At 34.2% G+C, this 13,394-nt stretch overlaps 1 protein-coding gene across 3 annotated transcripts in view; it reads left to right on the forward strand.

Annotated features, from left to right (window-relative positions):
• LOC124427852 overlaps positions 1-13,394 on the forward strand; it is a 45,575-nt gene that overhangs the window by 16,395 nt on the left and 15,786 nt on the right. The window lies entirely within an intron of this gene.

Consider the following 13,394-nt stretch of genomic DNA (forward strand, 5'->3'; position numbering starts at 1 on the left):
ATACGTGCTGATATTATCGATGAGAGTCTCTTTTTCTCTCTCTCTCTTTCTCTTTTTTTTTCTTCTCTCGATAAAGAAAAAGAGAGAGACAGAGAGAGAGAGAGAGAGAGAGAGAGAGAGAGAGCTTTAATACCGGATTTACAGACGTTGATTGTATTTCTATTTTTATTGAATGATATATCAATTTCTCTCTCTCTCTCTCTCTTTTTTTTTCTTTTTTTTTTTTTTCAATTACAACATTAGTTCATTAATAGATTTTTATTAACGTAGATCATTATCAAACACGCATGAAGATATTAATAATTAAAATTAATATCATAAACTGTTAGAAAATAATATTTATGATTTATCTGACCATTTCACGTGTCAGAAAATCTTATAATCCATTAAATCTAATGTACGTTTCGTAAAATTTAGTGTTAAATCGCTCGTTAGAAAAAAAAAAAAAAAGAGAAAAAAAAAAACAATAAAAAAAAGAAGAAGAAAAAAAGACAAAGAAAGCAAACCCAAAGAACAAAGATCGATAATATTTTCTTCTTTTTTTTTTTTTTTTTTCTTTTCTTTTTCCAAAATTAATTAATAAGAACAATAGAAATGGAATATATTGTGACGAGGAAGAAAAAAATAAATTTCTTCTTCTTATGCACGAAGAAAATATCGATAATAACTATTGTCTGTTGTCCGTTGAATGAAAATTTACTTTGGAACGTTTAAGAATACGTGATATTCGTTCTTTCCATTGTTTTTAACATTTTTTTTTTAAACGTCAGATACTTTCAAACATCGACGAAGCGTAGTAAACGTCGATATATTCTCGTTTTGCCGTGCCATGCGCGTCTCCTGATGGTGTTCGCACGCGCTTATATTTATACTCGACAGACAGCAGGCGGACAACCGGAAACGAAGCGATTACATTTAGAAAAAGGCGAACGTTACTACGATCTTTGCGAGTATAATAATTCTGCTCGTGTTCCGTGTAAGATTGACATTACAAACCCGAGGCGCATCGAAAGTGCGTCTTTTTCTTTTTCTTTTCCTTTCTGTTTTTTTCTTTTTCTTTTTTTCACGATTTGTGATACACTATGGAATAATCTTAGTCGTCCTTTATCATTCTCCTTCTTCGTCTCTCTCTCTCTCTCTCTCTCTCTCTCTATTCTTTTTATTTTTCTTTTCTTTTTTCCTTCCTATCTTTCTTTCCTTTTTCTTTTGTTTGTTTTGACGCGCGAGAATTCGATCGTCATTGAAATTACATTCGTCTTTGGTTAAAAACGAATTTCTTTTATTCCATTTCATTCTCTGGCAGCTGGAAACGATCTCGTTCGAAACTGGTTCTCCGATAAGGATGATGCTTTATAATTAGTCTTAGAAATGGCTCGCATCACGGAACCTCAGCAGCTTCGGGAAGATCGCTCACTTTAATTTCCACACGCCGAGAGTTAAGTTTTCTTTCTTTCTCTCTCTCTCTCTCTCTCTCTCTCTCTCTCTTTCTCTCTATTTATCTATCTATCTCTATCTCTTTCTTGTATGAGATTCTCCTCCCATTAATGGTTAATTTCAAGGATGAAATAAAGTCGAACGATTCGTGCGACCTCTCGTTGGTTGAACGTAATGAGCGCAGAAATAGGCACGAAAGGGAAAGAAAGAAGATCAGAGGGAGAAGATGAAAGCGCGTACGTGAACGAAGGCAGAAAGGAGGAGACGAAGAGAAGAAGAAAAAGATAAAAGGATAGAGAAGAAGAGAAGAAGAAAAATAAGAAGACGACGACGAAGAAGAAGAAGAAGAAGAAGAAGAAGAAGAAGTGCAGGAAGAACGAACAGGTGCGGTCTCTCGTTCCTTAATTGACTCGAAGATATGCTCCCTATCCATAATACGTCCGTGACTTCTAAACGACCCTAATCGCACCGTCGGCATCGTTACTCTAAAGAATTTCAAGATTCATTTTCTCTATGAGAAACTTTACTAGATTGCCCTACCAAATAATACCCTTATTTCTTTCGAACGAGTACTCTTATTCGTAATGAAAAGAAAATCGATTAAATAAATCGATGTCGTTAGGATTAAACGGAATGACAAAAAAAAAAAAAAAAGAAGGGAAAGAAAATGTCAAAAAGAAAGAAAAGAAAAAGAGAAAAGGAAAAGAAAGAAAGTGAAACGAAATGAGAAAGTTAAAATGATATTAGAGATGATTTAAATGATCTAAGAGAGAGAGAGAGAGAGAGAGAGAGAGAGAGAGAGAGAGAGAGAGAGAGATTGGAGTAAAGTCAAACAAAAAGTAAAGAAAAGAAGAAACATTTTTTACATTAAAAAAAACAAAACTCTTCTTGTCCTAATGTTTCAATAAAAAGAAGAAGAAGAAGAAGAAGAAGAAGAAAAGAACACGAGAGATTAACGAAGTAAGAAAAGAAGATTAGTATCGTTTTTGAACGATGGGGTAGAGGTTATAGGAAAGTGGGGGGGGGGGGGGGGAATGGTTAAAACTTAAAACGGAAGTGATCGTAGTAGAGGTGTTGTATGTATCGTTGTAGATTAAATCGGCAAGTTGATGAAGCTTTGATTGTAAGCAGCGCACAGCAAAGAACTTCTTTTTCGAACGATTCCTTTTTTGTGTAACGAACCCTTTTATCTCTTATTACGTTCCTTTTGCTCTCCTTTCGTGATATATTTTTTTTTTCCTTTTTTCTTTTTTCTTTTTTTTTTTTTTTGCTTCGTTTTCATTTATGAACCGTCCCCAAGGAATCGTAGAGAAATTGTACTGGTGTTCCTGTTGCTCTGAGGGAGAACAAACGAGTCCTTTCTTACATCGCCGATAAAGTTTCGTTCTTCGCAGAACCAGCTACGGTCTCTCTGTGTTAAGATTTTTCTCCCTTCCACGTCTCTTAAATCTCTCCTCTTAAGTCCTTTCTCAAGCCTCTCTTTTGGGTTGACCGACTTCCGGTATTCGTTTCTTCCGGCTCAAAGACTCACGGGAAAATATTTCTCAATGTTGCTTCTCCCTCGATATTTTTTTCTTTTTCTTCTTCTTCTTCCTCTTCTTCTTCTCCTTATTATTATTATTATTTTTTTTTTTCGTCTTCTCAATTTCGTTTGGTATTTTTTATTTTCTTTTTTTTTCTTTTTCCGTTGCAGATGAAAAATTTCCGCGAATTTGATCTTTTCCATCGTTTTTCGAACGCACGCGAATTTACGCGTTTTAAAGGTTTTATCTTCGCTTTGAAAACACAAATAGAACCTTTGTTAAATAAAATTTACGATTCTTAAGAAAACAATGAGCTCGGAAAGTGTTCTAAGGTTATCGATGAATGACCGATCTTACGATTATAATTACGGTAAAATTCGCTATCGTTTTCTTCGATAATTTGCGAAACGTAAAGAAACTAATATCGTTTGAAGGGTCGCCGACCGTGGTAAACCGAAACGAGCGTGAAAATCGAAAATGTTGTGATGAGATCTCAAAGGGATCGTAAAGATCGCTTCAGCTAGCTCGAAGAATAATCATTGGGCTTGTTGTATCGACGAGTCAAACTACGTGGAAGGTCGGACCACCGGACCGATAATACCTATACTTTTGTCCTGCGGAAGCTCTTAATTCTGGCTACACGCGAAGGTTATTGGTGGAGTTGCGTTTGAAGTGTGGTAGAGGAAGAAAGAAGAAAAAACGTGAAGAAGAAAAAGAAGAAGGAGAAGGAGAAGAAGTGAAAGAAATAGAGAGAAAGAGAGAGAGAGAGAGAGAGAGAGAGAGAGAGAGAGGGAGGGAGGGAGAAGGAGGGGGGGGGGTAAAGAAGGAGGCTGGAAATATTGGTTCTCGGTTGTAGCATCATCTGGCAACGGTTTTGGCATGTCTACCACATTAAAAATGATGATGGAGAAGCCGAAGAAGATGCGATTCCACTTTTTCGACCATATGGCCGACTTAACAAAGTCTGTTGGATCCTAGCCGCGAGGACGAAACTCGATGAGGGATACCAGTCAGGATCATCCAAGGTCGCTTTTTGCAAGCTCACTCTCCCTCTTTCTTTAACATTCTCTCTTTCGAGAGAGCAAGATGAAGGTTTCTTTTGGAGTGTGGTGTTCTTTCTCTCCCTATCTCTTTTTCTTTCTCTCTCTCTCTCTCTCTCTCTCTCTCTCTCTCTCTCTCTCTGCCTGTCTCTTTTACGGCAGACCACCGGATGTGAATCGTGCTGATTTTCTTGGTACACTAGTGAAAGAGAAATAGTGAAAGAAAGAGAAAGAAAGAGAGAGAGAGAGAGAGAGAGAGAGAGAGAGAGACCTTTATTGCGCGATTAAAGTCCTCCTAATGATCCAACAGTGTTTTGCGACACAGTTCATTGAGTTCTCCAAAGAAGATGTTGACGAAGTCCTTTCTGAAAAAGCGTCACGTTCAAGGACATTTTTTTCATCTTCTCCTTTTTTTCTTTTACTACCTCTGTTCTTTTTCTCTGTTTTCTCGATTTTTTTTCCCTTTTTTTTTTTTTTCTTTTTTTTCTTTTTCATTATTTGTTTTTTATTCGGAAATATAATAAGATGCATTGCATTCTTTGATATGAAAGAACTTTTATGGATTATTGACTAAGATTTAATCAATAGTTAAGAATTCTCTTTAGTACGAGATAAAATGATTGATCTTGTAACGATCTATTAAAGTCGATCTAAAGGAAGTCATTTATATTCTTGAACTTGCGGAATCAGAAACGATAAATGGCGAACGTTGTTTAAATGGTTCGAGGTGGCAACGAAGACACATCGTGGTGTCGTTTAACGGACTAACGTGATCTATAAATCCTTCTTCTTTACGAGCTCGTAAAGTTAGCTCGATAACAGAACTCCATACCAAAAATAATCTTCTATTCGCGTATATGTAAATCTCTTGTAATGGTAACTTTTGACCGTTGTAAAATTTTACTTACAGTAGCCATCTTACTTACTTTATACGTTATACGTATAACGTTAATCGATTAACGTGTTCTTATATTATTCTCCTGTAATTTTTATTTACACTTATAATATATGTAAACGTATGTAGACATAATGGATGTTGTAACATTGTAAATATTAAGCGTGTGAGCATATGCTCGTGCCTCTGACGTAATTTGTAATTACTTCGATGGTAAGTGATTTTTTTTTCCTCTCCCATTTCATTTACGGGTAGATTTTTATGTGAGATCCTTTTTCTTTTCATTTTCTTTTTCTTTTTTTTTTTTTCTTTACTCTTTTTCTTTCTTTTTTTCTTTTCTTTTTTTTTTTTTTTTCCTTACGTAAACCTTCAATATCGTTCTTCCTTTCGTTCTTTTCTTTGTTTTCTTTCTTCTCTTCTTTTTCTTTTTCTTTTCTTCTTCCTTTTTTTTTTTTTTTTTATAAAATTTTCTATTAAAGACGTTCACATTTGACGTCATAAGTTTTCACCTACATATATGTACGTGCAAGTAAGGAGATGCCTTCAGAAAGCGTGACGTTGAAACAATTCGTTACGTTTCGATGCGCCCGATTTTTGTTGCTCAATAAATGCGCTTAAGGAATCGTTACTTCTCTCAAATATTTTTTATTTAATTGATCTTATCATCGAATTATATACGCATTTTGAAGTTGACAATGACGTCCGACTCGGATCGTATTAGTGTTGATTAAAATAAAAAAAAAAAAAAATTGTGACTTTTTACAAATCCTTCCGTGAATTTAGAAGAAACGATGACAAAACTATGTGTGTCTATATCTGAGTCCTGAGTGTATGTATGTATTTATATGTGTGTGTGTGTGTGTGTGTGTGTGTTGAGGGAGGGGGAATCGTTAGCAAGTAACGACAAGTTTCAGCGTGGACAAGTTCTTTTATACCCTTAGAGAGTAGGTATTAGGGCGTGCGAGTAGTAACGCGATACTTCTCTGCTGTTCACGTACCAACGTTTAACTTAATCCTTCTCTTGTAGGAATTACAGAACTCGATGTTTAGTTTGGTTTTTTTTTTTTTCATTTTTTTTTCTTTTTTTTTTTTTTTTTTTATAATTAATTAATTCGCCTCTTTTTACTCTCTTCCTTATTTTCTCTTTTGTACGTCGTAAAGAAGATATATATGGGCCGATTGTCAATCACGAACAATCATTGAAAATATCTCGCACTTTCTAAAATATCCAAGTAACGATTAGATACACTCAGGGGAAGGGCTTTACTCTGACTTTATTACTTCCTGTATTATATCGTTGACTTCGCCGGTTATTAAATCGCCAATAATCTATTAATTATCCAGTAAGATTAACGCGGATATTGATATATTTTTTTGTTATTGTTTTTGTTGTTGTTGTTATTGTTGTTGTTCCTTTGATATTAAACTCTTGTCTCTGATTCATGAATATTGAGGAAGAAGTCAAAAAAGAAAAAAAAAAATATTTTGAATTAACATGTCCTTTGAAATATCATTTAATATTATCCATTTCATTGGAATATAAAAGATAAACCTGTTGATCGTTCGAATATGATTAAATTAAAATTATTTTATTCTTTTCATTTGAATCCTCTTCGTACTTTCGCAATAAGGAGAGTTTCTTGATGGGTAAAGAAAAGAAAAAAAAAAAAAAAACAACAACAAGATCGTTGGTAGTTAGAAAGGAAACAGTAGTGTGGTCTTGGATAAAAATCGAGATTAATAGTGGGTTTCCGTTTGGTAAATGTATTTTTCTAAGATATCATGCTTAAAGTCTTTCGACCGTGTAAAATATTACGAATAGAGGTGTAAAAAACTACGAGAGAGAAAAATGAAAATGTTTTTTTTTTTTTTTTTTTATTTATTATTAACTTCATGAGAAAGATATTAATATATTATATTAATATAATATATATATATATATATGCAGAGAAAGAGAGAGAGAGAGAGAGAAGAAAAAATCATTGTTGGCAAAGTGAAAATGTAAAAAAAATCGTTTAATTCGAATCAAATGATGACGAAGAAAAAAGAAAAAAAAAAAGAAAAGAAAAGAATTAAGAACTCACACGTACACATACACGTACATATACATACATACATACACACACACACACACACACATACACATGTATATATAATATATATCTTGGAACAAATCGGAACAATTTCGAGGCACGTCTGTAGAATGATATGAATTCGAGATCATCCTTTTTCCCGTAAACCCCCATGAACGTTCTATGAAATGCGTGCTCACGCACCCGAGCACGCGTCGCGTCGATACGTTCTCGTATAAGGAAGACATGATGCGTATCTTTTGTGTGCGTATGCACGTGCGAGAGAGTGTACTAGTTTTTGGTATAAGTAAGTAAGTAAGTAAGTAAGTAAGTAAGTAAGTAAGTGAGTAAGTAAGTACGTGGCATACGTGAACGCACGTAAGTAAAGATATCGGTCTCTTCTTCGTACAATTGCATATCTATACAAATATACACACACTCACACACACATATATATATCTGAACTATATATATATACTACATATGTATATAATATAATATATATATATATATATGTACCTGTATTGTGTAAACTTATCGACTCTGTGACCTCAAGGGTGCGAAAGAGAATGTGTGATAGAGAGAGAGAGAGAGAAAAAGAAAAAGGACGTCGACACAGAGAGCAGGTTAAACTCGAGCAACGTGGATATTTCCTCCTATCTTCCCGTTAAAACATACGTTTCCGCCGGCACTACTCTACTGGCTTCACCTTTCCTCGTTCCTTATGTGTGTTCTCTGTTTATCGAAGGATGGGGAAACTAAAACTCTTTGCTAGGATAGTATTCATATTATCTCGATTTCCTCTTTTTCCCTCACTTTCAACCAACGGAGTCCTTCAAACTTGTCCCACGCCTGCTAAGGAATTCAAGTAACGCGATGATCGTAAAGTTTATACATACATATATATATACATACATACATACATACATATATATATATATATATATATATATATATATATATATATATATATACGGAATAGTAAGAGGTAAAATTTTTAATGTCGTTGAACTTTGTGTAAGATAGGATCGAAGGGATTCTTCTTACCTTTTCGAAGGGCTCCTCTCTCTCTCTCTCTCTCTCTCTTTCTTTTTCTTTCTTTCTTTCTTTCTTTCTTTCTTTCTTTCTTTCTTTCTTTCCTCCTTTATTACTCCACATCATCGGTTACTACTGTTTCGTCGAACCGGTATTTCGACTATCGTGTTTCCAGTTCGATCGAAGAGCGTACCTACCCTTTAATCGTTCGACCGCGTAATCACCTTTGGATTTGCATGAGGAAACGACACGCGTGCTCGTAGGTAATAGAAAGGTATGCTTCTTCGTCGAAACAATTAATCATTCATTTATTACGTCGAGTTCATCCTCCGCGGTCAATCCTGAGCGACGTTATAACGTAATATCGCGAGCGTATTAATATTCTAGTAATTCTTACTTTAGTTACCTGTCACCGTTAAATTTACTTATACCAACATATTTATATATGTATATGTAACGTAGTATACATACATATGTGTGTGTGTGTGTGTGTGTATATGTGAGTTCATGGAAACGAGTGGATAAGTGTGACAAGGCAAAAGGGAAATATTTGATGTTGCAGAGGAAATGATACGTCGTGCTGTGACTATCCAACGAATATAAAAAGAGATGACAAAAATGAAATAAAAAATGAGAGAGAGAGAGAGAGAGAGAGAGAGAGAGAGAGAGAAATAGAGAAAAAGGGAAATATTAAAACATAGAAGAATCTCGTCATCCTTCTCTTCGGATGGACCCTACCTACTTCATCCTCCTCTTCCTCTTTATCTATCGACGACAAACCAGCCCAACACGATAAATAAGAAATAATTTATGGCGATCGTCGCCGACGCGCTTCCAGCTGCGCTCGCAGAACTCATTATCGCGTTCGCTTACATTCTCCCTTTTATATGTACACGATGCGTATGTACATAGGTATGTTCTTTAACGCCCATGGAATATCGGAGTCGCTTTGCGTGTCACACGAACGATCGAACGAATTAAAAGGATTCGAAGCAGAGACATCGATCATTCTTTTTTATTATTATTATTATTATTATTAATTTTATTATTATTATTATTATTATTATTATTATTATTATTATTATTATTATTATTATTATTATTATTATTATTATTACTTGCATACTTACATTTTTCGTTTATTGCGTTCACGATTTTAGATCGCAAAGTATAATGTATTATTTAATTTACTTTATATTATATTATTTATTAAATACATTGATCGGTGTGTTCCAATTTTGACGATGAACGATTAAATATTACAAAATGAATATTTCCAATATTTTATTATATTTTAATATTCTATCTATCTAGTTCTGTTCTATGTAATATTTATCTAAATATATATATATATATATATTAATATTCTAATCGCGTTGTTGAATCTTTCGAAAAATATAAGAGAAATGCAAGTGCACTTTATTCTGTTTTCTTTTTTTCTTTTTCTTTCCCTTTTTTCTATTTTCTTTTTTCTTTTTTCTTTTTTTTTTTTTTTTGTTTTTTTTTTTCGTATTAACGGGAAACGAGCTAAGCAAGTTCACATTTCACAGACACTTCAACAGTCCGTTAATCGATCTAAGTTCTCCAGCGTGTACATGCTTTTCGCGTTGCAACGCGTTGCAACGCGTTTTATCCCGTCTTTCTCTTCCCCTCTCTGTCTCTCTTTCTCTCTATCTCTCTCTATCTCTCTCTCTCTCTCTCTCTCTCTCTCTCTCTCTCTCTCTCTCCTTCTTTCTTTCTCTTTCTCTTTCGTTTTTCTCGTCTATCATCTTGGTATCGGTTTACTCGGGCGCCTTCTCGTAAACATGCCCTGCGGTCTATTACGAGGATCCTTTGTGTTTAAGCGAATGCACACTAAGAACGTAAAATATTATAAGAAACGTACGGTCGTGCAAAGCGGAAACATTATTACGAATAATCTAACGTTGCGGAATTTTTTTCTTCGTTCGAATAAAATTACAAAAATATTCAAAATGTTATTCAAAATAAAAATGTCAAATACGATCGGTGTCTACCTTTGACGCTTCTTCTCTTTTCTGAGACAACCGCAAGAATCTTTCTGAAAGGATATCAACCATAAATCGGTATATATATATATATATATATATATATATATATATATATATATATACTTCTTTTTTCTTCGATATCGAGCAAAATCGAAAGTAAAACTTGTGGTTTTTTCGTTTTAACTCGTCTTTATAAAATTTCAGACACGTAGATTCATTATCACATATCAAGCATTTTTCGATAACATCATTGATCCTCTCGGATCAATTTTTGATTGTATTTAAGAGATATCGTATTGTATTTATGAGATATCGATAATCCGCGATTTTAATCCTTGCCAATCTATGGCCAATTTTTTTTTATTTCTCTTTTGTCTTGTTTTTTTTTTTTTTTTTTCTTTTCATAGATTCCTAATTCATCCGTATTTATAATGCACGTTTTAAGCGTTCGAAAATATCTTTTCAGATTAATTTTTTCAATCGATTGTTATAACGTATCAATATTATTCAAGAATATATCCAATCGTCTGATGTTAATTAGAAGATAAAAGAATGCACAGACATTAATTCTTTTCGATCTGTGGTTCAATTATTTAACTCTCACAGATTTTTAATTAATCTCAATTTAATTTTATTCGACAAATTATACAAAATTATTCATTATCTTTACTATATGATAATTTTGAATAGTGCATGAAGTAATTAGAAATTGAGGTTTAAAAATTTTTATTTTTTATTTTTCAATCGACCGATATCTTATGTCATCACATTTCTATTTTAAATCACACGAAGAATGGATGACACGCGAAAGAAAGAAAGAATGAGAGAGAGAGAGAGAGAGAGAGAGAGAAAGAGAAAGAGAGGGAGAGAAAGAAATGAATAGAAGAAACGGTTGACGCGTATCCTACGATGTGCAACGAATGACGAGCAAGCAGAGATTCGATGCACGCAACGACTCTTTACGCCGTATACATACATACATATATATGTATATCGATGTAAGTAGAAAGAGTGTCAGGTAACCGAACAAATACGAAGTGCACATTCGTGGATGCACTCTCCCCTTTCGTTTCTTGCACTACTCCGTACATGCATACGTCGAGATAATCGCACGGAGCGTGCATTGCTGCTGTTGCATCCGAGCAACGAATGAAGGATTTACATTTATACGACTTACGATAATTCGCCTTGGTGCATCGATCTTCGTGTTTCTTCCAACTTCTAACGTTATATACTCTCTTACCAAAGAAGGGATTATTTTATATTTGAAATTTTCATCTTATCCATATTTAAATTCCTATGATATTTTAACAATGGCTAACTTACGAACATTGATCGTATACCTATTTTAACGAATGTATTTGAAAGGCCCACGTTTTTTCTATTTTTCTTCTTTCCTTTTTTTTCTTTTTTTGTTGGTGTTGTTGTTATCGTTCTTCTTACATTGACTTGTTAACAACTGTTAACAATATATCATTCGTAGAGTAAATAAATCGTTAAAAAAAATTAATACCTATGATTTCTCTAACAAGCCTTCATTTATTTAACAAGTGGACTTTTATTCAGAAAAAGTTTCCGGATGATATTGAACAGGATTAAGAAAAAAAAAAAAAAAAAAAAAAAAAAAGAAAAGAAACGAAAGAAAAAAAAGAAATAAATAAGAAAAAGAAATATTATACGTAAGTATGATACATTAAAAAATATTTAGGTATGGGTATGTATGAAAGAAGAGAAACGATGAATCACGTACATATTCATGTAAGATTGTGTCTGCCTAAACACGAAAATGTTCGTAGGAGGAAAGGAAGCGAGTTTAAAGGGTGGGAGTAGAAAAGAGAAAGATAGAGAGAAAGAAAGAAAGAAAGAAAGAAAGAGAGAAAGAAAGAAAGAAAGAGGTAGGCAGGCAGAGGAGGGAAAGAGAAGTGTAATGCCCGAGCAAAGCAGCTCGTTCTCTGCGTTCCTCTTCGCGGTGCTTGTCGCGCGCTCCTCTGTGCATTATGTACGGCTGAACTCGGTGGTCTCAGGTTCCTGAGAACCAAACCCACGAGGTCTCATAATTCCGGAGATCCCGTACTGCATGCCACACCTTTCGCACGGCTTTGAAGTCTCATCCACGACATCCAGTTAGATGGACTATGTGCGACCAGCTGCTTCTCTCTTTTCTCTAAGTTTAGTCCAGAAGAAAAAAACAAAAAAGAAAAAAAAAGAAAGAGAAAAAAAACGCGAGGAGAAAAAAGAAAACTACAATTTAATCTTATCTCGATCGAGAAAGGAAAAGTTTCATCGAACGAATTAATTTTCATTGAGGAAATGAAACCTGTTTTTTCTTTTCCTTTTTTTTTTCTTTTTTTTTCTTTTGTTTTTTTTGTTTTGAAATAGTACATACGATTAACGATTGTTATTAAATAATATTAACGAATTAATACGTTGTATATGTAATACTTTAGATAATAGTATCGATGGGCTCTAATGCTATAACACGGCCACACCTTTCGCACGGTTTCAAAGTCCTCGACCTCGTGCTCCGATCGAAAGTATCTCTCGAGATCTCATCGGAACTGTCTCCGTTTCGAGCGACTTTAAGAGCGATCGCCTAGTCGAGAAATAGCTAGACGCGCCCCAAGAGATCGTTTATCGTGTATATATATATATATATATATCTAGAAAGAGAGAGAGAGAGAGAGAAACACGATTCTCTTACCAAAAGGTTCGATTCGTTTTCTTAGACAGTGTTTTAGATTGACGTGATTCTAACAAATCTTTCGGTTTTATAAATTTATTCGTAACATGTGTAGAACGTAATAGTAATTACATAGAAGAGAAAACATTTTACATCGTGAAACTCGTTAAAAAGGAGATCTTTATATATGTGAACACATCATTAATCAATAGTTAGATGGATATATTATGTTTATGTCCGTGTGTATGCGTGTATACGTGTATATGTTGAAAGAAAGAAAGCCATTCTTAAAATAATGTCAGTCTACGCACATCTTTTACTACTTATTCTTTCTTTGACTCTCTCTTTCTCTCTTTCACACACACACACACATACATACATACATACATACATACATACATACATACATACATACACGTACATTTTCTTTCTTTCTCTATTTTTATCCTTTATTTTGGAAGGGTGCCGAGAACCTCTAATTTTCAAAGTGATCATTCGGAATCGGGGATCTTCCATTCATTAAGGATTCACCAGGAGGCACGGATTAAGGACCCTCCTGGACGAGAACACCTGGTATCTTCGTACAGGAGGCAAGTCCGCAGGAACATCGGAGAAAAAAGAAAGAAAAAGAGATAGAAAGAGAGAAGCGAAATAATGGAAGGTATGGAAGAACGGAAGAGCCAAAGAGGGAAGAAGAAGAAGAAGA

This window comes from Vespa crabro, chromosome 1 (genome assembly GCF_910589235.1).
Source record: "Vespa crabro chromosome 1, iyVesCrab1.2, whole genome shotgun sequence".
NCBI classification, from domain to species: Eukaryota; Metazoa; Arthropoda; class Insecta; order Hymenoptera; family Vespidae; genus Vespa; species Vespa crabro.